At 46.7% G+C, this 26,491-nt stretch overlaps 1 long non-coding RNA gene across 1 annotated transcript in view; it reads right to left on the bottom strand.

Moving 5' to 3' along the window:
- Positions 1-1,566: 1,566 nt before the first annotated feature.
- Positions 1,567-26,491, bottom strand: part of LOC137219768 (uncharacterized) — a 103,548-nt gene continuing 78,623 nt past the window's right edge. Inside the window, exons 2-3 of the long non-coding RNA XR_010941235.1 lie at positions 22,890-23,009; positions 1,567-1,623 (exon numbers count right to left, since the gene is read on the bottom strand). This is a non-coding gene — a long non-coding RNA (uncharacterized lncRNA). The remainder of the gene's footprint in view (positions 1,624-22,889; positions 23,010-26,491) is intronic.

Genomic DNA, 26,491 nt, shown 5'->3' with positions numbered 1-26,491 from the left:
AGTCACTTAACTCCCCTGTGTCTCGTTGGTTAAATGTGGACAATAATCGTACCTACCTCATAGTAATGATGAGAAGTAACATGAGTCAGGTAAGGTGCTTAGAATGTTGCTGGCACTTAGAGAGCTATGTAAGGTTTTTAAAACTAATAGCACTGGAAGATGATTAACAGGAGAGAAGGCCTGTTGAGTGCTGAGTGCCCAACTCCTCTCTGAATCCCAGGAGCCTGGTACATGTCACTGAATGAACGAACTTATAACAACCATAGGAAAAGACCACCAGAGATCAGTTAATCTACCCCCATTTGCACCATACAGGATGTCCACCAAAAGCAGGTAGGTAAAATTCCACCATGACCGGCACCGTCAAAAAACACCTGTTGCTAGTCTAACATCTAACAACTCAGTCTAAGGCAAGAGAGAGAAAGACATACAGATCACAGGACATGCAAACATGCAGAATAAACACTGGCATCCGAAGGACAAAGTCCCTGGGTGGGATGTAAATGTGGAGTGACTGAGAATTAAATGAAATACTATTTTCCTCTACTTCATGACTCCTAGGAGTAAACTTCCAGTTCCCAATAAGCATCAATCAGGGTAAAGGTAGCCCAGGACAGAACACAGATCCTTTTGCTCTACACAAAAAGATCAGAAATAAAGTCATGGAGGGGTGGGGGGGGAGGGAAATCTTGGTCAATCTCTTCTATCCACTGAAGACCTGTCCCCAAAAGTAATCATTCACTCAAGAATGACACCAGAAAGAGGAGGGTTACAGCAGCAATTCCGGAGGGAAAAACGAGAGAGATGCTTCCCAGTTGGGTGGATTCTCCATGGTTTATAGAGCTCCTCTTCTCAGGGAAGCTCAGGGTGTGAATCAGAACCCAGTGCTTTCTGCCCAGGCTCTCAGTAAACTAGGTGTACTTCGTGGGGGGATGGGGAGGGCGGGCTCCAAGTGAACCAGCTGTAGCTTCAGTGAGGTTCCACGCAGCCTAGGGCTGATCGGTGAGATCAATCGGGTCTGACCTCAGGGAACTACCTCGGAGGGTCAAGCCCCTCTTTGGCGGGAGCAGCGATAGATCCCTTCCCGCGGGACCACCAACCCGGTCCCCACGCCCCCTCGGCTCCTCCCTGGCCACCAGCCGGGCTGACGCCGTGCTCCCCCATCCCGCCCGCCGGGTACTCACTCCCACTCCTTGCGCCGCGCCTGCGGGGTGCTCTGCATCTTGTGCGCCTCGTGGGCCTTGATGATGTCGCGCTGCTCGATAAGACCCCCGCGCCGCCGCTTCATCACCTCGGGGCTCACCGGGAGGAAGGGGCTGGAGCCGCCCTCCCAGCCTGGGCCCTCGCCCTCCTGCACCGGGAAGAAGTTGTCGAAGCCGGCGGCGGAGGCGCGCGGGGAGGCCGGCAGCATGCCCGCCTCGTCCGAGGCTTCGGCCTCGAGCAGGGCGCACTGCTGGGGCCGCCATGCCTCCTCCTCGGGCAGGGCCAGGACGTGGCGGTGGCGGCGGCGGCCCTCGGCCCCGGGCTCAGGGCTCCCGCCCGCAGCCGGGCAGAGGGCGGGCTCCAGCAGCCTGCGGCCGGGGCTCAGTCCACGCATGTCGGGCACCATCACAGAACATTGCTCTGCGCGGGGAGGTGGGCGAGAGATAAGGGGTGGGAGGGCGGGGAGGGGAGGGGTGGGCACGAGGGAGATAGAGAAGAGAAAGAGGTTAATGACTTTGTCGTCCAGGGCAAGGCTTCCAGCCTGGCCCAGAAACTGGCACACAGTAGGAACTCAATAAATGATGGTTGAACTCAGGAGCATGCACTGTGGACCAGGCTGTGCGCCAGGTGCTGGGTGTCTACAGTCAAACAACGTAGACTTGATTTGTGCCCCATGAACTTCAGTCTAGCGCAGAGGACAGACGTTGAAGACATAACTGTATGCAACTGTGATGAATGTCTCAGGGTGCTGCTATCAGGAGAGGAGAATGCCAAAGGCTGTCCTTCTCAGCCCCTATCTCGACAGCTACCTGGCTCTCCTGGCCCGTTGTGGTGAAAGAATGCCCCTAACCCTCTCCCCAGCTCCCCTGGGGAAGTCCTACCCACCACCTGCTGCCCTAACTCTCACACCCTCTCCCGCAGGACTGCCACAGGCAAGCTGTTCGGGAGAACTGGGTCCCGTACATGGGCTCCTTCCTCCTTTCCTTATGCTCATTCGCGCAGGATCTGGGGAGCATGTGTGGAATCAGGTGCCTCGGCGGGCTCCCTTGAGCCTCATTCTCCTCTTCCATGCCAAGGAGGATGTGGCCGGATTTGCCGCTGAAAGATGCGCTCATTCAATCAACATTAACCGAGGGCTCACCACGTGCCAGCCGCTGGGCACGCCAAGATGAGCTGGATGTAGTCCACATCCTCCTTGTGGGAGAAAGAGGAAGAACGTGAATTTGACCACACAACGCCATGTGCTAGGATTGATTGCTATGTGAGCGCATAGGAGGGGCCCCCCAGTCCCCTCCTGAAGGCTTTGTGTAGGAAGGGACCCTCAGTCTGGGTTTACGCAGAGCTTGCCCGGCGAGGAAAGGGAGAGGATTACAGGCAAAGGGGAGAGCATGCGCAGAGAGGATTTAGGGAAACTGAAGGATTCAGAAAGAGTTCCCATAGCAAGTCTGAGGTCTGGGGGCCAGTCCTGACTTGAGAGAACCTGAACTGAGCACCTTTTCCAGATCTCTACCGACTGTCTCCCTCCCAGCCAAGAGCCCAACACCTGAATTCCCAGCCTCCTCCCATCCATGTTCCAAACCACGCCCCTAGTTCCAAACCACACCCCATCCATGTTCCAAACCACGCCCCTAGTGACACAAGTGGCACACACATGCCCCCTCGGCTCCAAGAAGTACCATTTGCTCTAGACGCTGGGAGGAGCCCTGGCGTCCAAATCACTGGTACAGGGCTTAGTGAGCACCCACTGCGAACTGAGGGCTATGCTGGGCCCCCAGGGGAGGCATCTTCCCAGAATGCTGCCCTCCAGACCCCGCCCCACCTTCCCCAGTCTGGACTGCCTATCAAATCGCAAGTCACAAAAACAAAGAATATTAAAATGGGCAGGAATCTTAATGGTTGAGCCCTATCATTTTACAGGTGAGGGAACTGAGGTCCAAAGAGGTAGACAGTCTTGCCCAGGGTCACACTTAGCAATAAAAGTCAGAGCTGGAAGGGGGCTCAGGTTTCAAATTTAGCTCACAGTTTTTCCACCGTATTGATCACACTGCTTCTACCCCACGAAGCAGAATCCCTAGATGCCTCTCCAGGCCCCTCCTCATCACACTAAGGAAGCAGGTAGAAAAGAAAAAAGGAAGGATGATCTTGGCGCGTAGGTGATCAAGCCTGACGCGAACATTAAATAGACTCTGACCTCCCTGGAGAGAGGGTGGGAGATAACTTCTTTATTTGTCTCCTCCCGCATTTCTAGCACCTGGACTGGTCGTCCCAGCCCTACCAGCAAACATCTTGGGAATACTGGGCTGGAGGCCCTGGGAATGTGCTGGTCGGCGCTAGATACTCAGTCACCAAGCTGGGTCAAGAGGACAGGGCCAGGGGAGGTAAAGGGTCCAGGATAAGCTTGGTAGGGAGGAGAGAAGGAGAAAATAATTTCCAACCCTGCACGCAGTTGGGTGGGTCCCTAGAAAGAGTGATTCATGTTCCTCACGTTGTCATTCTGTCTCAACTCTGCTTGATGGATTTTAAATTTATCCTTCATTCCTACAATGTTTAAATGTCTCTCCTCCACCACACACACGCACGCACCCCTCCCGGGCTGCTCCCACTCGCTCCGCAAGCTTCAGCACCGCCAGAAACCCAAGCAGTCTCGGGTTCTGCGGCCTGCAGCCTCCTCTTCCTCATGTCGCCCTATGGCAGAGGCTCCTGGGCCACCCTCCCGGCTCCCACCAGGCCACCAGGACCTGGCTCCTTTTCTACGCTTCCTGGCCCACCCTCTCCCTCCTTCCTGGATTTCCCCTTCCCAGACGCTCTGCCAAGTTGAATCACATCTTTGCCAAAATTACAGCAGCAATAATATGCACCACAGCGCTCCCGCTTCAACTGAATCAATTTTACAAATATCAAAACATGAAATTATCTCATCTTTCCTTTAAGAATTCCTGTTAAACAACCCTTCTATTATTGATATAAATGTTCATCAGGGGAATCTGTCGCTCCCACTGCCTGCCAAGCTGGCCAGTCCCCAGGTCTGGCTATCATCAAGCTGAGAAAACATCTTTCATCTCAGGCAATTTAGACAAGACAGAGTCTACATCTTCCAGGGAAGGACATTTGAATCTACTCTATACTTAGATTTCCCCCAACCCCCCAATTCTGGCATTCCTTGAGTTCCTTGAGATCAGGGATTTTGTCTTATCTTTCTATATCCAGCCCCTAGTACTGAGTTCAACACATAGTAGATTGCTGTGGTGGTCATTGGTACTGTTGGCCCAAGAGTCTGGTTATCCCCTTCCTGGGCACATAATAGGATGCACTTCCGGCCCCCTAGGGTTGAGCAGGGTCAAGTGACCGTGCTGCCCAGTGAGTTGTGAGTGGAGTATGCACGTCACTTCAGGGCTAAGCACTTAAAGCCAGTGAGAAATCTCTAGATCTAGAGGGACAGGCAAATTTTGTTTGTAAAGGACCAGATAGTAAATATTTTAGACTTCGCAGGCTATGCAATCTTTGTTGCAAATACTCAGATTCTGCTGTTGTAGCCTGAAAGCAACCAGACAATGTGTAAATCAATGTTTGACTGTGTTCTGATAAAACTTGACTTGTAAACTTTGCCCTTTCAAGTGCACCTCTTGGACACCATCATTGTCACTCAGTCTGTGCCCATAGGAGCAGGTTCTACAGAGCAGCAGGCAAAAAGAGAGGATGGAGATCCACAAAACAGAATGAAGGGTGGACACACCAAGTAAGAAGCTTCCTGAGGGCAAAGTTGCTGTCCTGTGGGCCCCAGTCCGAGTCCCTAGGAGAAGGAAAACAGGTCCCGCTCCTCTGAGATACTGACCTAAGAATGAGCTCATGAAAGCCCCGAGGGCACCTGTCTTATTCCCCTAACGTTGCTTTCCACTTACCTCTCTTCTTTTTCTTTGTTGCTTTTTTTTGGCTAATGCACAGGGGACGGGATCTTAAATTATAGGGGTCCTGAGGAGGAAGAGGGCTTAGTGACACATTTGCAATCCAGCAGCTCCATTAAAAACTCTTCCTTTGCTTGCCAGGCCACATGGGGTAGCAGGGTAAGGGCTCTCCTTTCCACCCCTACCCCAAGTACCCTGCACTGCCAAAGATGCTAGAGCCAGTAGTCACACTCCGGCCTGCCTCTGAAACCTTCTCCCCTCTCTCCCCTCAGAGCCGAAGTCGAGATCTTCCTCCACAAAGGAACATTATGTCCTTTGCACCATCTTTCCCTTTATATCCTATCAAGAGTTTTAATTTTATTCATCTATTTTTGATTGCTTTAGTAATAATGGCCCAGGCATCCCCTTGGCTCTCAAGCCCAGCAGGTGAGTCTGCCATGTCGAAGACATGCATCTTCCTCTCACTGGGTTCATGCCCATCCCACTCTCACCCTTCACTTTCTAATTCTTCCAGAACATGTGCATCTTCCAGCCACCTTCTGAGAAATGGATACACTAGGAAGTCAACAAGGTCACAATGTTCTTATGAATGTACTGCCTTTATACCCTGAAAGTTTTGAGTTCAGCAAGGAGGAAGAAATCACCATGGAATACACCACCAAGCAGCATGGGTTGGGAGATGGTGAACAGAAATGGGACTGATAGGCAGTAAAAGGTGAGTGGTGGGCACACATATGTGCCTGAGCTGGACCTGACATATCCCAGCCCTGTGCCCTTTGTCTGCCCTGGGCAGGAAGAGGACAGAAAGGTCCCCATCCCAACTGTAAGAAATGAACAATCCCAAGAGGAGAACACTTTTCAATATAAGATACTACACAATTGAGATACCGTTCTGAGTTCTTGTCTAAAAATGATGCTCTACAGAAGAGAACTGACACAATTAATGGGCTTCCTGCCCAGTGAAAGAAAAGGCAAGGAATAACTCTACTCTTCCTCTTCACCCACCTGCTCAGAGAGGAACATTCCTGGTATAGAGATAAATATTCATCTAGGGATTCTTATCTGAGTCAGCCTGCTACCTGACTACAAAGGAGGAGTAAAAGCTGGGTTAGTTCATTTGCTGTAACCTCCCAAGGCTGTGGTTCTCAGGCTTTAGTGAACCTCAGAATCATCTCCATTGCTGGTTTTACAACAGAAGATTCCTGGGACCTCCCTCCAGAGATTCTCATGCAATAGGTCTTGGGTGGGCTCAGGAATCTGCAATTTTAATAAGCACCACTCTATCCCCTTCACCCCCAGGAATCACGTCTTGAGAAACAGTGTCCTAAAAGCAGCCTATAGTCCTGAGAGGTTGTGCTGAGTTGGTAAAAAGTAATGAATTAGGAGGTTAAAAGGCCCCGTAGGTAGGACAGTGTTCCTTTCACCCATTTTCAATCTACATCATGAAGTGAAGGGACCAAAAAACATCCAAGATGAGTTCCTTGACCCACCCACACTCCCTGCAAAACTCCATTCTCCCCTCCACTGGCGTCAGTTTTTGCCCCTCCCACATCCCTCTCCATATGTCTGTGTTGTTATGGTGACTGTTCAAGGATGGGCTAATGTCCAACAGCATTTGACAGCTGGTGCATTTTGAACGGAAACCAAGACCCAAGGAAAACACACGACTTCAAACATGGAGTGATCGCTACGTCTGCTGCACTGAAGGAGGCAAAAGAGCCTCGATTTGGTGTCAGCAGCTCGGGGCTCGGGGTATAGTTCTGCCATTTGCGAGTCAAGCAAGCTTTCTAGGTCAGTTTCCTCTCCCAAACAATGATAATAATAATCATTATATAATTTATGTTACATTATACAACAGTTAATAATAAATATTTTCTATAATTATATAATATATTGTCATGGATAATAATATAACCTGTCTTACAGAAGTCTGTGGTGAGAATCAAATAAGATAGCCCCTGGGAAAGAACTTGGAGATGGGAATTATGTAAATATGGAGCGAAGAAGAGAGTCTAGGAGTCAGCATGCTGAAACCAAGCTGCCTGCGTATGAATCCCAGCTCCCCTCTGACCAAATGAATTCCTGGGCAAATGACATAGTCTTTCATTTCCTCATTTTTAAAACGTCACTAAGAGTAGATACTTCATAAGGTTGTTTTGGGAACTGAATATATAAACACGTAGAACAGTACGTGGTAGAAACGCCCAATAAATGTTAGCTCTCATTTTTTATTATGCAAATGACATTTTATTAGAGTAAGTAATGCTAGTAACAACGCCAAAATGTCTGTGGTGTAATACAGTAAAGGTTTCTTTCTCTCTCATGTCATAGTCTAATAATGCAAGTTGGCCTAGAAGATGAAAAAGAGGGACTCTGCTCCATGATGTCATTCTGGGACCCAGATTTATTTCATTCAGGGGCTCTGTCATCCCCTAAGGATGGCATTTTTTTATTAAAGGGCTGGAAAGTAAATATTTTAGGCTTGGCAGGTCGTGAGTTTCAGCTGCGGATACTCACTGCTGCCTTTGTAGTGTAAAAGCAGCCATAGATGAGACATAGGCAAATGAATGTGGCTGTTTCAATAAAACTTTATTTACAAAAACAGGCAGCTAACACCTGAGCCTAGAGCCTCAGAGTCCTCCACTAGACTTTTTCTCTCCAGCCTGGAGACAAAGAAAAAGAAAAAGAAAAAGCACTTGGGGGACATTGCGAAAGGTCTTGAGGCCAGACCTGGAAGCGATGGATAGCACTTCTCCCCTCTTGCATTAGCCAGAACTGTCTCCTGGCCCTCCTCAGCCGAAGAACAGCAGAAATGCTGTCTACCTGAGTGCCAAGGACAGGGAGGAGAAAACAGTATTGATCGTCTGCGTCACACTATTGCTACTTGCATCGTGATATAACCACACAAGCGAATCGAAATGCAAATGCTCACAAATATGTGAAATACATGGAATACTGGCCAATCCAATGAAGTATTAATCAATTGCTGAAAATTAGCCACATCGTAATGTGCACAGAGAGAGATAAACAGATATATTTTACACAAAAGGAAAAGGAGAAACCCTAAGTGGTGTGACAATCAATTCACCAAAGGATCCTGATGATTCCAAAAACAAGACCTCAACAGTGCCGAGTGTTGGTGGGTCCTAATCAATTATGCAGCAGGCTAATAGCACAGACACATCTATCTTTACAGTCCTTTGATGAATGACCACCCCCCTCACACACACGCTGGCCTTCAAGCTACATAAAGGCAGAGGCCACAACGACTTTATCCACCGCTGTATCCCTAGCACCCAGCGCTGTAAGCATTCAATAAACATTTATAAAAGGAAGGAACGGGGGTGCGGGGAGAGGAGGGAAGGAACGTAGGGAGAAAGAAAGACACTCCGCAATTTCCCATACCATAATTTTGCTATTGTGGTAAATTAGTCCCCTTAAAGATCCGGCTTCTGCAGAGATCCTTACAACTACATTTGAGTGGGTAGGAGTGGGTTTAAGGGGCTTTTGCTTGCAACTTTCCAATCTGCTTGAATATTCGCCTTTACTGTTCTGCTTTAAGAACTGCTTACAATCTCTACAGGACCTGCCTGACTTGGAGAAGGGAAGGGAGATGCTTTAACATGGGAGGGGAGACTTAATACACCCCTGTGCAGAAATGCCTATAGATTCATTCAACAAACATTTATTGAGCACCTACTATGTGTTGGGGAGTGATAAAGGCACTGAAAATTCTTTACGGTACCACAGAAAGAATCCAGAAAGAAACCCAAGGGGTGAGGCCCGGTACAGGCACTTTTTTTTTTCTTACTTTTTTTTTTTAAACACAACTACTTTGGAATGTAGACCAAAAATTACTTCCACAGGAGTATCTTGAAATTCCTTGAGCATGTGTTACTTTTCCAGGGTTTGTTACTTCTGTCACTCCTTCTACTTCCCTAAGGCACCCAGACGTAAACAGACAGACAAAGCTAAAAAGGAATGCATACGTTTTCTGAAGATTTTAAGGGAAGTAGAAATCTAAGGACAGAATACTGTTCTTTGGATAGGATCTGGAAGGAGTCAGTTATGATGACAGCTGGAAAGAAAGCAAATGCCACAACCCCTTGGACTTGCAGAAACAGAGTTGAGATGCCACAGTTGTCTAGCCTGGGATAGAGAAGGGCTGGGGGGCTTCCAGGAGACCACACGTATTCCCTGAAAGATATGTGGCCAAACCACTGCAGCATCAGGCTTGGACAGCTGAATCCAAAGTGCTGCAAAAACTCCAGTACCCTTGTTTCCGTCAAATACTTGTCAAGTGTCAATTCCAGGAGCACTGTGGGTCTCCAACTAGCGCCTAATAATATCCCTCCTGCCCACAGAGACCAAGGCGACTTGAGCTGATTTGCCTGGAAGCTGTCTTGTAAAGTGGAGTAAGTTACTGCCACAGCAGAGTTTGGGGTGGGAGTCAGCACTATTTGTGCAGCCAAACGGCATCTCTTCTCTGAGCAGGATTCCAATTCCGTTACAGGCTCTCAGAGGCACTAGCCCAGGAGCAGCCCCTCACTCTGCGGATTTAAGCAGGGAGCATGGTTTGCACTGAGAGAGCCGGTCTGAATCACCACCCACCCAGAGAGATAAGCGCAGAGCCCCGAGTCTGCGTTCAAGGCTTCCACAGTGTGGCCCCAGGAAGAAGGACAGGCCTACAGCCCTCAAGGCCTTGCATCTTGGCCCGCTGTGAGCCCCTGTGGTGGTGGCTGTCCCTTCCAGATGCTGAGCTCTGCCCCATCTGTCTGCCAGTGCTGGCCCCTCCCAGGGGTCAGGCCCCCCGATGTCAGACCTGTCTCAGAACCCAGCCTTTGTCCGGCCACCCACTCAGCTGTGGTCAGACACATGGGAAGTGACAGTGAAGCCTGCCAGCAAGTGCAAAGTCATGGCTTCTGAGCTGGATGCTTAGGCGCTGACGGAAACAGAAGGATGAACTGATGCCTTCCAAGCGTATCTGGCCTCTGAGAGCTTTGACACTTTCCTTCATCCCACCTTCATCTCTGCACTCTCTGCACTGTTCATTTATGCTTTTTTCCTTCCGGTCACTTACTGTATATTTTGCCACGTAATTATTAATAATGATATTATAATTAACTTGTTTTTTAAGCCAAAGAATTCACTGAGAACAAAATTTGCATTTCCAGGGATAACATGACGTGAAGGATTTTATGCTCAATACACACACACAATGCACAATGTCGGCAAAACCAGGTGTGCAGCTCAGACTGGTGGCCCCTGGAGCTGTGCACTAGGACACAGGGCACTTGTGAGATTAGACCAACAATTACAGCCACGCTGAAAGTGCCTGCACACCGGCAACAAGCTAAAAAGAAAAACTGTAGTGGGCATTACGGTTAATCTTCCAGATCCTTCCATGCCCCACCCTCATGCAGTCTCTATTCAACCTGGGCAATGGGCTCCAGCACCAGGGTGGGTTCTAGTTAGTCTATGCCAGTCAAGGTAACCCTAACCCTTTGCCAGTGACTAGTTAAGGGTAAGGCACGTGACTCACTTAAGGCCAATGAAGGAAGAAGACAAGGTTACTGGGGCTGTGGAGAGAATTCTCCCGGCTTTTAAGGAAAGCTTTTAAGGGAATTGCCTCTGGACAGTGTCCTACACAGATGTGAACCATGGAACTGCCGCCACCACCTCACTGCCAACCTGAGGACAAAGCTGCCACATGGAGGAGGGCAGGCCACAGGAATGGAGTCACCAGATTCTGTCAGCCTGGAAGCCATCCACCTCTAGGCCACTAGCAAGATGAGGCATCACAGCTCCTGCCTGATGGCTGCAGCCCATGCAGCTGAGTTAGATTTTCTGTCACTTGCATCCTAAAGCTTACTAACTGTAGAAGCCCCGTACAATGATAAGATGTTAACTGTTCCACGAGCCTGCAAGACCACTGAATTGTTTTGGTCACAGCAGGGCGAAAGTCACCTCATGCTCCTCTACATGTTTTCTGGTTGTAGTTTATCTTTTATACATAGACACTGGGACTTCAGTCGTGCATAAAATTCTTGAGAGTGAGATTCTAATTCTAAGATTCCCTGGTATAATGGGGAAATGACTCAACTTAAACTGAATAAAGTTAAATTCAACTGAGCAAGCAGTAAGTTTTAGGTGGGAAAGGGAACTGAATTACATGGAAAGGACTTATTGCAATTAAGTGTAGTCTAAAAATATTTAGTGGTCCTAGCAGACACTGTCATCATTATAATCATCAATAAATACAGTGGTTAATATTTATTGGATTTTTATTTTATTTACTTATTTTATTTTATCTTATGCTAGATACTGTATTAAGGGCCATTCATGCAATAGATCCTTTAAGATTTCATTTAATTTTTGTGAGAAAACTGAGACTTCAAAGGGTTACGTAATACCGTAAGGTTAGGGTTACATAGTCATTAAATGGTACGGCCTCTAACACATGTCTGACTGACTGCAAATGCCCTGCCGTCATCCACTGCATTGCCCTGGCTCTAATGACAGTAATAATACAACAGTAATAATGTTTTATGACAATAACTTTCACTTATTGAACACTTATGCAGAGCCAGAAATGCATGTTTATTACCCGCCCTATAAGGTAAGAATTATTACTATTCTCATTTAATAATGGAAACTCACCCAAGGTCACATCACTAGTGAACACTGAATCTGGACTTCAATATCAGATTCCTCCCCCAGTGTCCCTCTGGGAAGCTGTACTTTGCAAGTGGAGCAGACCTCAAATGGTCCTATCCCCAGGCCATCTGCATGTTTCGGTGACTGCATGTACATGTATGTGTAGTGGGTTGTTAAGTTCATGCACGTTTGTGCCAGATTCTCCCTGGCCCCTCAGCCGGGTCTGGCTCTATGTCTACACAGGACTGTGCAGAAGAAGCAGAGCTATGGGCAGTGGCACTTTCTAAATAAGCACAGCATGGCACGGGGGCAGAGCACACTCTTGGCAGAAATGTCCCAGGCCTCCCCAGGCAGCACCAGGCAGGATCATCACAGAGCAGGCTCTGGGACTGCCCAGAGGTGCGGAAAAGAGGGAGTGAGTCATCAGTTGTGATCGTGTCATCACCTGACAAAAATCAAGTAACAGCTCTGCTCTGGGATGAAACAAGGAAAAAATGGACAAAATGAGTCTTGGGACCTTTCCACCTCCTTTCCTGGTCCCTAGGCTCTCTCTTGCCACCTTATAACCCCATCCTCCGGCTGCCAGGGTCCTTATACTGCCCTTTGGCTGTTGCCAAATTCCTGTCTTCACCATAATTTTGTCCAAAAAAATCCACTATGATTATGGCAACCTTACTTTTCAATCCAAAAATTAAAACTGGTCTGAAAAAAAAGATTTTTTTTTACTTGAAAAATTATGTATAAGAAACATCTCATATAGTTACCTATACTGGAAAAAATATAATTATACAAAATTGGGAAGCACCAGAAAGGCTGGACCATCTAGGCATCAGATACATGCTCCAAGATAGTCTATCCTGCCTTTCTTCTACCTCTTTTTCCCACCTTAAACTTGAGTTCCCCCAGCAGCAGGCTCTTAGAGGCAAAATGAAAATCACTTAAATACATTAGCACATTCTAAGGTGCCAGTGTTGCAGGGAGCTGGGCTGCATGACAGCCAGTCAGTGATAACAGGAGGTGAGGCAAGAAGAGGGGCCTCTGCTAGTCGTGTGTAAGAAAGACTTGATGCTGTAGAAACGTGGCACTGCCCCTTCCATCCAATGCACATTTTCCAAACATTTTAGTCTGATATTTTTATACAGTTCTCCGGTATAAAAATCAGTGCCATTTTCTCTGGGACTAGCTGAATTCTAGACAATACAGAAGTTCCATGGCAAGAAGCCCTCCCTTATCATACAAATTATAAATTCCCTCTTTTTGAGCCAGGCACCATGCTGAAGGCTTTACGAGCCTTCTAGTTATTGCAACAATCTTTTTTTTTTTTTTTAATGAACTGAGTCATTCATTCATCCATCCAATCATTTATTTCTTCCACACATGTATAATGAGCACCTAGTACGTGCCAAACATTGGGCTAGGCATCAGGGATAAAAACAGACCAGTAAATAGATTCCGACACAACACTATGATAAGTGCTTACATGAGAAAAAGAATAACATGCTTTGGGAGTCCACAGAGGGCAGTGGGGAGTCAGGGAGGCTGCTTGGAGGACAGGATATTTATTTAAGCTGGGAACTGTACCTTAGGTAAGAGACGGCCATGTGCAGGGTGGGGAGAGTTGGGGTGGGCTGCAATTTAAATAGCCTGGTCAGGGTAGGCCTTCTGGGAGAGGTGACATTTGAGCAAACTTGAAGGAAGGAAAAGAGTGAGCAATTCAGATCTCTGAAAAGACAGAAAAGGCAGTGCAAAGGCCCTAAAGAGGGAGCAGGCCTAGAACACTCCAGGAGCAGGAAGGAGACCAGTGTGGCTAGAGCAGGAATACAGCAAGAGATAAACTGAGAGAGGTAACATGGAGGGACTTTGTTTTTGCTCTGAGTGAAATGGGAAGCATCAGAGGGTCTTAAGCAGAGCTATGATACTATCCTACTTGGCTGGTATTGAGAACAGGCTCTAGAGAGCAGGGGAAGAGACTAGGAGCCTATACTAGTTAGAAGCTGTTAGAGCAATAATACTGTAAGTGTGCCTGCTTCCTCTCTGGAACCCTGGGCAGAGACAGTAGAAGTTCCCTGATCAACAGGAGCTCAACGTGCCACAAGGAAAAGCAGAGGCAAGGCAGGACTGAGGAGAGGCAGAGGGAGGGCCTGGGATGGCCCCAGCCCACCCCTAAAGCTCGTGTGTCCCCCAAGTGGTGCAGGAGAATCTCTGAAGATTTCCCATCTTCAGCACACACTCCTGCCCAGAGAGAGGAGCGGGGGAATCTTGCCACTGTCCTGAAGGGGCCTCAAGGTTCGGGCAAGGAAGAGACAGGAGACTAGAGGCATGGCAGGGCACGCAGAGGCGCCAACAGCTAATGCAGTGACACCAGTGCCCGCCCACCGGAGGACACCTACCCTCCAGTCACAGCCAGTCTGCCGCCAGCCCCGCAGGCCACATACCTTACACCAATGTCAGGCCATGTAAGCTCCGGGAAAGAAGGGGTAGGAGACAGAATATTAGTTAACTGTATATTTAATCAAAAGAATGATAAATCTTGAGCTAACTAGAAAATCTCTGGCTAGAACCAAGGAAAAACATGACTTTGAAAAATTCAAGTTGCTCTCCATTAAAGTGACTGGGGATTCAGAAATCAAACAAGGTTCTAGAAATAATGCAAACCATTTCCGAGTTTTGTGGCTGTGCAAATTCAAATCTGTGTCACAATGGACCCTTGAAAAGAGCACTGAGATATAGCATAGAAATACTGTACATACAATTCTGTATTATTTATCCAGATCATCTGTACAATTCACCCTTTGGACTAGTTAGAGCTGAAATTCATCAGTGAAGGTTTTCAATGTTCAAGGTCATGTCTTAGGACCCCACCTGTAATTTGTGCAGTCTTAATGTGGGTTACCATGGCATTGATTGTCTTAGCTTCATCCTAGGCAATGATATCCATAAAATCTTGATTTGTGCTGATTCTATTTTTACTTTTTTTTTTCAGTTTTTTAAAAAGACTTTTTAGAGCAGTTTTAGGTTCAAAGCAAAATTGAGAGGAAGGCACAGAGAGTTCCTATATACCTCCTGCCCTCACACATGCACAGCCTCCCCCATTGTCAACATTCCCCACCAGAGCGGTACATTTGTTACTACTGATGAACCTACAATGACGCATCATTATCACCCAAAGTCCAGAGTTTACATTAGGATTTATTCTAGTTGTCCTGCATTCTATAGGTTTGGACAAAATGTATAATGACAGGTATACAGCATTATAGTATCATAAGAGTATTTTCGCTGCTTTAAAAGTCCTCTGGGCTCTGCCTATTCATCCCTTCTTACCCTTTTGACCGCTGGCAACCATGGATCTTTTTACTGTCGCCATAGTTTTGCCTTTTCCAGAATGTCATATAGTTGGAATCATATAGTAGGTAGTCTTTTCAGATTGGCTTCTTTCACTTAGTAACATGCATTTAAGCTTCCTCCATGCCTCTTCATGCTTTGACAGTTCATTTCTTTCTAGTACTGAATAATACCCCATTGTCTGATGTTCCAGTTTATCCATTCACCCACAGTAGGACATCCTGCTTCCGAGTTTTGGCATTTACGAATAAAGCTGCTAGAAACTTCTGTGTGCAGGTTTCTATATGGAGATAAGTCTTCAGCTCCTTTGGGTAAATACCAGTGAGCATGACGGTTGGCTCATAGAGTACGTTTAGTTTTGCAAGAAACTGCCAAACTATCTTCCAGAGTGGCTGCACCATTTTGTATTCCTATCAGCAGCGAATAAGAGTTCCTGTTGCGGGCTTCCCTGGTGGCACAGTGGTTGAAAGTCCGCCTGCCGATGCAGGGCACACGGGTTCGTGCCCCGGACCGGGGGGATCCCACGTGCCGCGGAGCGGCTGGGCGCGTGAGCCATGGCCGCTGAGCCTGCGCTCCGCAATGGGAGGGACCACAATAATGAGAGGCCCGCGTACCGCAAAAAAAAAAAAAAAAAGAGTTCGTATTGCTCCACATCCTCGTCAGCATTTGGTGTTGTCAGTGTTCTGGATTTTGGCCATTCTAATAGGAATGGAGTGTTATCTCGTTTTATATTTTTCCTGTTTTTAGTAGTAAATTCTTCACCAGTGAAAATCCTCTAGCATACCACCACGTGAGAAACATTGTCCTGGTCGAGATGCAGGCTCTACCTAAAGCGATTGTCATCCAGGGTTTTAATGTTGAACATGAGACAGAGGACATTAAGGATTACCCAAGATACCCTCCCAGTCATCACTTGAGACGGCCCTAAATATTCCCTGCACAGTCACTCAGCCTATATTTGAACACCTGTATTGATAGGGATCTCATTGCCTCCAAGGCAACTCTTCCAATTTTAGACAGCTCTATTAGGATGTTCTCTCTTATTCTGAGCTGAAATCGATGTGCAACACAGAAATCAATAAACTGTGAGGAAGAGTAATTCATTCACCTCTACCCAATGCTGACAATCTAGAAAAGGAGGATATAACCAGCGATCAAAACAATGAAGAGAAGCCAAAAATCAATGTGTCTACTGTTGGAAGAGCTCTCCACTAAAATAATTCAGAATTTTCTCAATGGACTCAGAGGACAAGATTTTTCAGTTGCTTCTTTTTTCTTTTTCCACCTCTTTTTCTTTAAAAATACGTCTCTTTGATCTTTCTTCCCAGTGAAAAGCTAATTGTAACTTTCCTAAAAGCCATTACTTTTTGATTCAGGATATTGCAGGAAGAGTCAGCTCCCACAACTTCAGAAGGGCGGAAAGGTCACAATATGAAGACAAATCTTTAAGAGATTTTGGATGTGGGCTGAGGGGGCTCACTGAAGGATCCAGGTTCACCTAGAATCTGCAGAGGAGGTTCTCCTAATATGTATGTCCTCTTGGTGTAAACAGAATTTCTGAAGTGCTGTTTTTGCACAGCAGGACCATGGGAAGGGGAGGAAGGGATTCGTTTCTAGTTGGTTCTCCATTGCTTTCTGCCCTTTGATCAAGCTAAAAGGCTGATTTTTAAAGATGGGGCTACAGATTTCAAAGAGGTACTTGGTTTTGCGCGATGAAGTGAAACCCCTTAGAAACATACTAGAGTAGGTCCAGCAGTGCTGCTAAGACATTTTCCTGAAAATGAGACAGAATGAAAAGCTGACACAGTGAAAGGTGATCCAGGTGGGGCGTGGGGGAGGCACAGAGGTGCTGGTGCTCCAGGAGCCCCAGTCTCCTTCAGCGAGGTCTGTGGAGAGAAGGCACTCTCGAAGCCGCCTGGCTCCAGCTGCCAGGAGGGTTTCCTCCAGCATTTACTTTTGCTTTGAATCACCTTTTACTGGCCTTTTATCTTCGCCTTCCTCTATTCCTAGCTTTGTCATTTACCAGCTTAATGTCATTGAGCAAGTCAGCAGCCTCTTTTGGCCTCAGTTTTCTCATCTGTAAAATGGAGATAATTGTCCTGGCCTCCAATATATGAGGATTAAATAAGATAAAATGTGAGAAAGCACTTTCTAAGCTATTAAGCTTATGGAGGAAAATGTTGTTGTTGTTGTTATCATCTAATTTAAAGTTTTAGCACACCTTTGTCCTATTTTTCAGGAAATAGGGAGGAAAAGAATAGCTGTTCCTCACCCTCCAAAGACTGCATGAGAAATGGGAATTAAGCTGCCCTCTGTCAGCTGAAGCATCCGGGTAGGGCCTGTGGTCTTCACAGATGTTGAGATGCCAGCAGTTTCATTTTACAACTGACCTCAGAATAGACAGAGGTCAAGAATCAGCCCGCTGCAGGAATCCTGTGGTCCATGGAGCCTTCCAGAAGCCGGGGGTTGACACAACAATGGAAAATTGAGCGCCAGAGCAGGGATAGAAGGAAGAGGCAGCTCCGCTGAGACATGTACCAGCTTGAAAAGGTGGCATTAGTACATTAGCATCAGACTGGCTAATTGATTTGTTCCTCTTACAGAAGCATCTGTCTCTGCAAAAATGAGGTGGCCACCAGCTCTGGCACGGTTGCTAGGAGAGCATCCAGGATCTCCAAGGTTACTTTCTGCCCCAGCCAATGGGATGAGGGCTTTGGGGGAATCAGGAGGGCGCCCATGGGAATTGCCTACAGGACAAGAGGAGCAAGGACTGACCTCATGCTCAGGTCTGCACATGGAGGTCGCAGGGCTGAGGAGCCAGGCAGGGGGAAAAGAGGACGAGGAGAAGGTAGAGGGAGGGGTGCCAGGTCTTAAAAGCTGTATTCTAAGCATCACAGGTGTGGTCCATTCAAAAGCTTCTCTCACTGTCCTCCCTCCTCCTAGAGCCTTCCTAGTGGACTCAAGAGGAGACCAAGTCACTTGGCCCAGGCCGGAGGCTGGTCTGCTTAGGGGTCCAAGGCAGAGTCCTAACCACTATTTATTCCAGTGAGATCTAATAAGAGGAGAGGATTTGATCATGTAAGCCCTGCTGGGAGCTTGCGGCGGGGGCGTGGGGGTTAGTTGATGCTCCTGCTTCTTTCAGAGACATTCTGAGAACTCCAGCAAGTCCCTGTGCTTTTTCATTATGCAGTCTATTTGGTCAGCTCTATAATTCCCTCATCTTGAAACAGAAAGCCTGTCTATCTTCAGGGCTCTGAACTACCCTAGAAGTCCCAGCCAGTCATTCGCTAGGTTGACTACAGATATTTTCCAACCAGGCTGCAGGCTGACCAGATATGTTCTACTCCTGAAATAAGGAGACTCCAGTCTTCTCCTGATTCCCAGAAAATAAATTAGTTAATGAAAAGAATTTCCTCAATATTAAGATTTCTCCCCTGTAATTGTTTTCTTAAACTCTTGAGATCTGGTACCTCTTGCCTATGTAAGAATGTGTAGGTGATTTTATCTGTTTTAGCATACACTATTTATTTGGAGTTAAATAGACCTTTGTTTCTGTGTTAATTTGCAAAGAGTACCGTGACTTTGCAGATGCCCCACCATCTGGACAAGTTATGAGAACATAAGTTCTACCTTTTGACCACAAGCAAAAGGAATCATGAGGAAGGTGCCTTAACTGCAGCCATCGTTACCCACCATCATCAAAGTCATCAAAGGTATCAAAGCCGCAATTTTTAAAAATATATACCATCTAGCCAGCCTAGCTGATGACCTCGCTTCCCACTTCACTGCAGAAAAAGGAATGATCAGAAGACAACTCCCCATGGTGGGATGAATTGGAAGATTGGGATTGACATATATACACTAATATGTATAAAATAGATAACTAATAAGAACCTGCTGTATAAAAATAAATAAATAAATAATTTTTTTAAAAAAAGACAACTCCACAAACTCCCATAACCATATCTACCCACCTACCATGTGGTGTGTCTTCCTGAACCCAGCATGCTTCTAGCTAAAGTCCACTCTTCCTTGACACAAGCTCTTATCTCCTACTCAAGGACCATGCTCCAGTCATTCTTTCTCTTCTAAAATACATCAACAATTTTTCACTCTCTGTTGTCCTATTCCCATCAACATACAAACATAGTGCTATTTCTCTCACCTTATAAAAAATACTCTCTTCACCAGCTGTTGCCCCATTTCTTTGCTTCCCTCTTCAGCAAACTTCAAAAGAGCTGTATACTGACTGCCTTAGTTCCTCTCCTCCCACCCTTTCTTACACCATCTGTAATCAAACATTTCTCTTTGTGGCTTTTGTTAAGGCCACCAATGACCTCCACGTTGCTAAATCCAATGATCGATTCTTCTTGGCGTACTCGATGTGGCAGCCAACTCCCATGACGTCCCCGTCCTCCTGGCATTCACACCTTGTGTAATCTCCCGCCCATTGCGCCATGTTTGGTCTGTGTGACCAAGAGCATCCAGAGGTGATGGTATGACTTTCCAAAATTAGGTTATAAAAGGCTGTGACTACCACCGTGGATGCTCTCTTGCTTGATCTCTCTCTCCTTCTCCCTTGGATCACTTGCTCTGCGAGACGCTGCTGCCATGTCATGAGGCCACTCAGACAGCCTACAGAAAAGCCCACATGGTGAGGAAATGAGTTGTCTGGCCAACAACCAGTGAGGAACTGAGGACTGCTAAGAACTGTAAGAGTGAGCCTGGAGTAGGATTCTCCAGCCCCAGCTGAGCCTTGAGATGACTGCAGCCCCAGCTAACAGCTTCATGGTAACCTGGCAAGAGATCTTGAGTCAGAACCACTCAGCTTAGCCACTCCTAGACCCTCAGAAACTTTATGAGATAATAAACATGTGTTCTTTTAAGCTACTAAGTTTTGGAGTGATCTGTTACACAATAGATAACTACTATGCTTGACCCATCACATTATTTGACACAGTTGATCACTCCTTCCACCTTGAAACCCTTTCTTCCTTTGGCCCCCATTACAGCACACTCCGTTGGTTTTCCTTCTACCTCATGAATCATTTCCCCTCAACTTCCTCTGTTGGTTCTTTTAAAGTTGGAGGCCCTAAAGCTTGGTCCTTGGTCCTCTTCTCTTGTATGTCTACACTCTCCCCCTTGGGGACCTCATCCAGTCTTTAATGGTGTTAATTATTACCATCTATATATTGTCAACTCCCAAATTTATATCTCAGCCCAGATCTCTCTCCCAAACTTCTAATGAATGTAGCCAGCTGTTTCCATGACTTCTCCACTTGGATATTTAATACACAGCTCAAATTCAACATGACCAAATGTGAACTCATAATTTTTCCCATCCAAACCTGTTCCACATTCTTCTGAACTGATAGCAGTTCCATCCTCCTAGTTACTCAGTCTGTCCTTAATTCCTATCTTCCTCTTAGTCCTCACATCCAATCATCAGTGATTTCTACTGACTCTACCTTCCAGAATATAAGAAGACCTAGTTGCTTCTCACCAACCACTCCTACCACCGTGGTTCAAGCCACCATCATCTCTCACCTGGACACAGCAGTAACCTTCTAACTGGTCTCCTTGTTTGCATCCTTGCCTCTCTCAGTCAACTTTGGACACGGTAGCCAGCGTGCAGTGCAATCCTCTTAAATAAGCAGATCACACCATTCCTCTCTGATCGACAGCCTGCAATGCATCCTCCTTTCACTTAGGGTAAAAGCCAAAGCCCCACCCCCACCAATGGCAGCAAAGCCCTACACAGTCTGGTTTCCCTGTTACTCCCTGACTTCGTCTCCTTCTCTTCTCCCTTTACTCTGTTCTCGCCACACTGGCCTCTGTGCTGTTCTTGCAACACGCCAGGCGCAGCCCCACAGCATTTGCACTTACTGTTTCTTCTGCAAGGAATGCTCTTCCCCTAAACATCATCATGACTAAGTTCCTCATCTTCTTCTTCAAGTCTGTGCTCAAACACCACCTTGTCAATAAGAGGCCTGTCTTGGCCATCTTATTTAATATACACACTGCCCCCCACCCAGCACTCCCAAGCTCCCTGATCCTACTTTTGGTTTTTTTTTTTTTCCCACAGCACTTAACATTTTTTTACACACTAGAAACTTTATTCATTTATGTTAGTTTACTGCCTATCTTCCCTTGCTAATATTTAAACTACCAAAGAGCCAGTATCTTTGCTGTTTTATTCACTGATATGCCCTAAGCCCTTAGGGCAGCATCTGACACCCAGTCAACACTAAAAAAAAAAAAATATCTGTTGAACGAATGAATAACTATTATCTATAATTATGATAAAAATCCTCACAAGATTTTTTTAATCTACATTTCACAAATGATGGAACCAAGGAAAAGGGAATTAACACTTAGTCTTACTACGTGCCAGGCTCTCTATATACATTATCTTAGATATTCCTCCCGTGTTCCAAGGCTCAGAGAAGTTAAGTTGCTTCCTAAAGTCACATAAGTGGTGATAAGCCAACCCCGATTTGAACCCAGGTCAGGCTGGCACTAAAGGCCCGAAGGATGCCCCTACCACTCTTCCCTCTCTTCCACTAAACACCCACCACACGCTGGACTGGTCAGGGATCTGCAGTCACCTGAGACAACAGTCTTTGGCCCAGAGAATCCACTGCATCACACCCTCATGGCATCCCTAAGGGTCCTGTCTGGAGACCAGCAGCCAATCTCTACCTTTCCTCCTGTCCCCAGGTGCAGGCATCCAGCCCACCGGTGACACGTGGTGACGGACAGTCACACAAACAGCACCAGCCCCTCAAACCCATAAGCCCAGGATGAGGTTCTTGGTATTCACCTTTTGAATGTTGCAAACATTTTTGCAAATATTTGAAATATCGGGGTTTTCTAAGCCTTTGAGGCCAGATGAGCACACATTGGTCCATGACTTCTCACTGCCTCCATCAGGAAAGAACACCAGCTCTTCCGTCAGTCCCATCCTCAAAGCCTTGAAGACACTGCCAACTGATGGTAATAATTAACAGTATATTGGCTCCTGCAACATGCTAGACACTCCTGAATGCTTTACGTAAATTACACCTCATTGAATCCTCACAGCACTATAAGGGAGGTGCAATTATTAACCCCATTTTACAGATGAGAAAAACTGAGGCACAGAGAGGTTCAGTAGCATTCCTGAAGTACCATAAGTGGTAAGTAATTGAGCCAGGATTTAAGCCCAGGCAGCCTACCCCCACATCCTGTGTTTAACTGATGCACCACACTTCAGCATGGAAGCATGTGGAACGTGTAAACAATACCTAGGGCTGTTTAAGGCTCCAGCACTCCACAGAGCAATTCCATTCATAGTCACAGACAACACTGAGATTGGTAAACAAACTGACATTGTATCTTCCAATATAGCTACCCACAGTTAACTTCCTTATAACTTCACAGACCCCATTTTTACCTTCCTAAAGAACCAAGCCTGCATTTTCCACTAGATCAGTCATCTATTACTCATTGCTAACTGTAACATTTTTAAATTGCCAACATCACACAGTATCTTCATTCTAAGCTTTCTCAGCCTGCTCCCCATCTCAGCCTCTCACACCGCTGTCTTTTCTTTTTCCAGCTACCCGTTAATTAAGGGCAGTCTCCCTTCTCCCCAAGGGCCACAATTTCACATTTGCTGCCAATGACAGTATTGCTCTGTCTTGTTCCTAAAGCACTCTCTTTGGGGGGGCTCATTAATCATTTTTTTCTTCTTTTTAAAACACTGATTGTTTGATCTTTAGGATTGCATAAATTTCCACTCACCAGATGTTGGTCAGACATCCACTCTGTGCCTGCATATAGTGGTGACATCTCTGAAATATCTCTCTTGGGAAAAGCTGATTTAACCAAGTAGTGAAAGCAACTTTAATCCTTTGAAGAATTCTGCAAAGGAGAGAAAGATCTCTGTGGGCTAGAGGAAACCAGGAAGGCTTCATGGAGGAGGTGAGGTTTGAGCTGTTCTTGAAGGATGGATAGGATTTGGCCAAAGAGATTCTTATATGTAAAGGTGAGGAGGTTGAAGTTAGGAAGGCTTAGTCTAGTATCAGGGAAAAGATTCCAGTTGGAGAAACATGGGAGATAAGATTGGATGAAACCCGAAAAGGCTTTAATGCTGCCTGAAAAGTCACTGAGATTATATTCTGGAAGCACCAAACTGCCTGTGTTTTGCACTTTCTCTGCTAATCTGCCATAGAATTCTCTTAAGAAGAATAATCGCTGCTTATCGTCCCAGGGTCAAAAAGAGGCCAATAAGAGGCTCTCCATCATTTACTCAGCCCCTGGACCAGGAGATACGTGTCCCTCCACTAGACACACAAACACACTCGCACGCATGCACGCGTGCGCACGCGCACACACACACACACACACACACACACACACACACACAAAGAAATGCGAAGAGCTGAGCAGATTCCTGGGCTATGGTACTTTCTGACAGACAAATTCAGCAGCTTTCTGTTCCACCCACGAGTCAGACTCAGTCTGCACCAATAGTTCAGCCAGTGCCTGATATTCCATACGCTAGCAGTTTACCGCACACCCTCCTCCAGGATACAGTTTGGCTCCCAGGCCATCTGCCTCAGCCCTCAGCCCCCAGCCCCAGCCCCTACCTGTGTCCTGACCGCTGCGGGGCATTTCCAAATGCCAGTGGTGAACAGCTTGGTTCACCACTAGCTAAGCTTAGGGATCGCCATGTAGGGATCTTTAGGCAGGGTCTCCAGGGTCTTTTCAGTTTCCATCTACATGGTGATTCCCTAAGCTTAGTTAGTTCTCACATTGTGACCAGCCCTTGTTTCACCCCATGTGCATCCCAGACCCAGGTTAGGTGGGAATAAACCCACCCTGCTTTGCCATTCCAACACTGCCTTCCTCCACCTCTCCCTACAAAGAGACAGACAGCCTTTTGAAGAAGGTCAGTGCCAGCTCCCAGCCGCAAACCTCCAACCTCTCCCATCCCCGTGCTTTGCCCTTGGCCACCAGCCCTGCCCCCAAGTAGAAAGAGCCAGTGGAACGGGGGCGAGGCTGCAAAGGAGAGAACAGAATGCGAAGCTTGTAGAAACTGTCATCCCTGACAACATGTCTTGGTGTTTTTTTTCATTGTGGTAAAATACACATAACACAAAATTCACCATTTTAAAGTTTACAATTCAGTAGTATTTAGTACATTTATAACGCTGTGCAACCAACAGCGCGATCTAGTTCAGAACTTTTTCATCACTCCAAAGGAAACTCTGGACCCGTTGAGCAGTCTCTGGACAATCCCCCTCCACCCCACTACCCCCCCCCCCCCGAGCCCCTGGCAACCACTACTTGGCTTTCTCTCTCTATGGATTTTTTTTTTTATTTTTTTTAAATTTATTTTTGGCTGTGTTGGGTCTTCGTTGCTGCATGCGGGCTTTCTCTAGTTGCAGTGAGCGGGGGCTACTCTTCCTTGCGGTGCGCGGGCTTCTCACTGCGGTGGCTTCTCACTGCGGTGGCTTCTCTTGTTGCGGAGCACGGGCTCTAGGCACGTGGGCTCAGTAGTTGTGGCGCACGGGCTTAGTTGCTCTGCGGCATGTGGGATCTTCCAGGACCGGGGCTCGAACCCGTGTCCCCTGCGTTGACAGGCAGATTCTTAACCTCTGTGCCACCAGGGAAGCCCCTCTCTCTGTGGATTTGCCTATTCTGGGTATATCATATAAACACAATATGTGTCCTTTTGTCTTTGGCTTTCCTGATGATGTTTTGAATCCACCCTAATGCGTGTTGAGGACCCTGAGGGTCTAAGCTCTAACGACAAGAAGAACAGGGTCTTGTCTAGTGGACCCATGACACCAACCATATAGAGCCTTGGGAAGCATGGTCCACCTGCCTCTGCACATAGAAGGTGAGCACCCTCACCTCAAGGAGAGCCAGGCCCACCTACCCAGTCAAGGCCCTGTGAGGCCCCAAGAGATCTAAATCAGAGGCGAAAGCCAAAGCTTCCCCGAGCAACCCAAACAAAGGGCTTCAGCTTAAAGGAAAGACAGGAAGGCAAAGGAAAGCCTGGGATGGTCAAGGAAGGCTTCATGGAAGAGGCAGCACTGACTCTGGTCCTGAAAAGGTGGTCAGGACAGAGACAGCATTTAACTGCCATTTATATTCGGACACCCAAATGTCTACTTCCACCTTTGACTTCACCCCGGAACTCCCGGCTCCTGCAACGAGCTGCCCAGATGGCATCTCCACTTGGGGGTCTGACAGGCTTCTCCAGATGAAAAGTCTTCACTCCCCTGCTCTCTACCCCCTGCTCGGTTTTCCTGTCAGTGTCTCTCGTCTCAGTAAATGGCACCACCAGTCACCCAGTTACTCCAGTAAAAAACACTGGGAACCACTTTTGACTTCTCCCTTTCCCTAAAACCCCACATTCACTCCATCAACAAATTGTATTGACTCCACATGCAAAATACATGTGGAATCTACCATTTCTCACCAACAGCACTGCTGCTCAGCTGTACCAAGCCACCATCATCTCTCACCTGTACCACAGCAACTGTCTCCCAACTTATCCCTCGACCGCCACGTGCCCCATTAAGAGCCTACTTCTCAGAAGCAGTCAGCCTGATTCTAACACAATGTAGGTCACATTACATCAATCCCCAGCTCAAAACCCTCCGATGACTCATCACATTTAGAATGAAATCCATAACCCTGTCTGTTACTTACAAGCCTACCATGATTTCTCCCTGACTTCTCCCTCCATTCCCACCCCTCTGCCTTCATGCATTGTACTCCAGCTTCCCTGTCCTCCTTGCTCTTCCTGGAATATCTCCTGTCTCAGGACCTTTGCACTTGCTGTTCCCTCTGCCTAAAACACTCTTCCCCACGATATTCACATGGCTTGCTCCTCACTTCAGGTCTTTTTCACATGTCACTTCCCACAGCACAGAAAGACCTTCCATGACCACCTAAGCTAAATAGAAATCCTCTCACTCCACATTTTAATTCTTACAAAGTTTGATTTTTCATAGAACTAATCATTAACTTGTCAAAAAAATTATATATATACACACACACGTATGTTTTCATGAAATTAATCATAACTTGGCAAAAATAAATACAAATAGTATGTATACATATATATGTATATATACACACACATACAGGCATGTGTCTTCCTCGCTAGACTATAAACTCCACAAGGAGTTTACCTTATTTACCACCATATCTTCAATTCACAGAATAGTGTGTGGCATATAATAGAATCTTATTAAATTTTTTTTTGGAAAAAAATGAACAAATGGGGGAAAATTGGGTGTGTCAGGGCCACAAAGAGACCATTTCTGCTAAAAGCGGAAGTCAGGGAATGGTAGGAAATAGTCCTCCTCTTCAAACTCCTTACGTCA

This window comes from Pseudorca crassidens, chromosome 2 (genome assembly GCF_039906515.1).
Source record: "Pseudorca crassidens isolate mPseCra1 chromosome 2, mPseCra1.hap1, whole genome shotgun sequence".
Classification (NCBI taxonomy): Eukaryota; Metazoa; Chordata; class Mammalia; order Artiodactyla; family Delphinidae; genus Pseudorca; species Pseudorca crassidens.
This window is presented reverse-complemented; position numbering and strand designations above follow the sequence as displayed.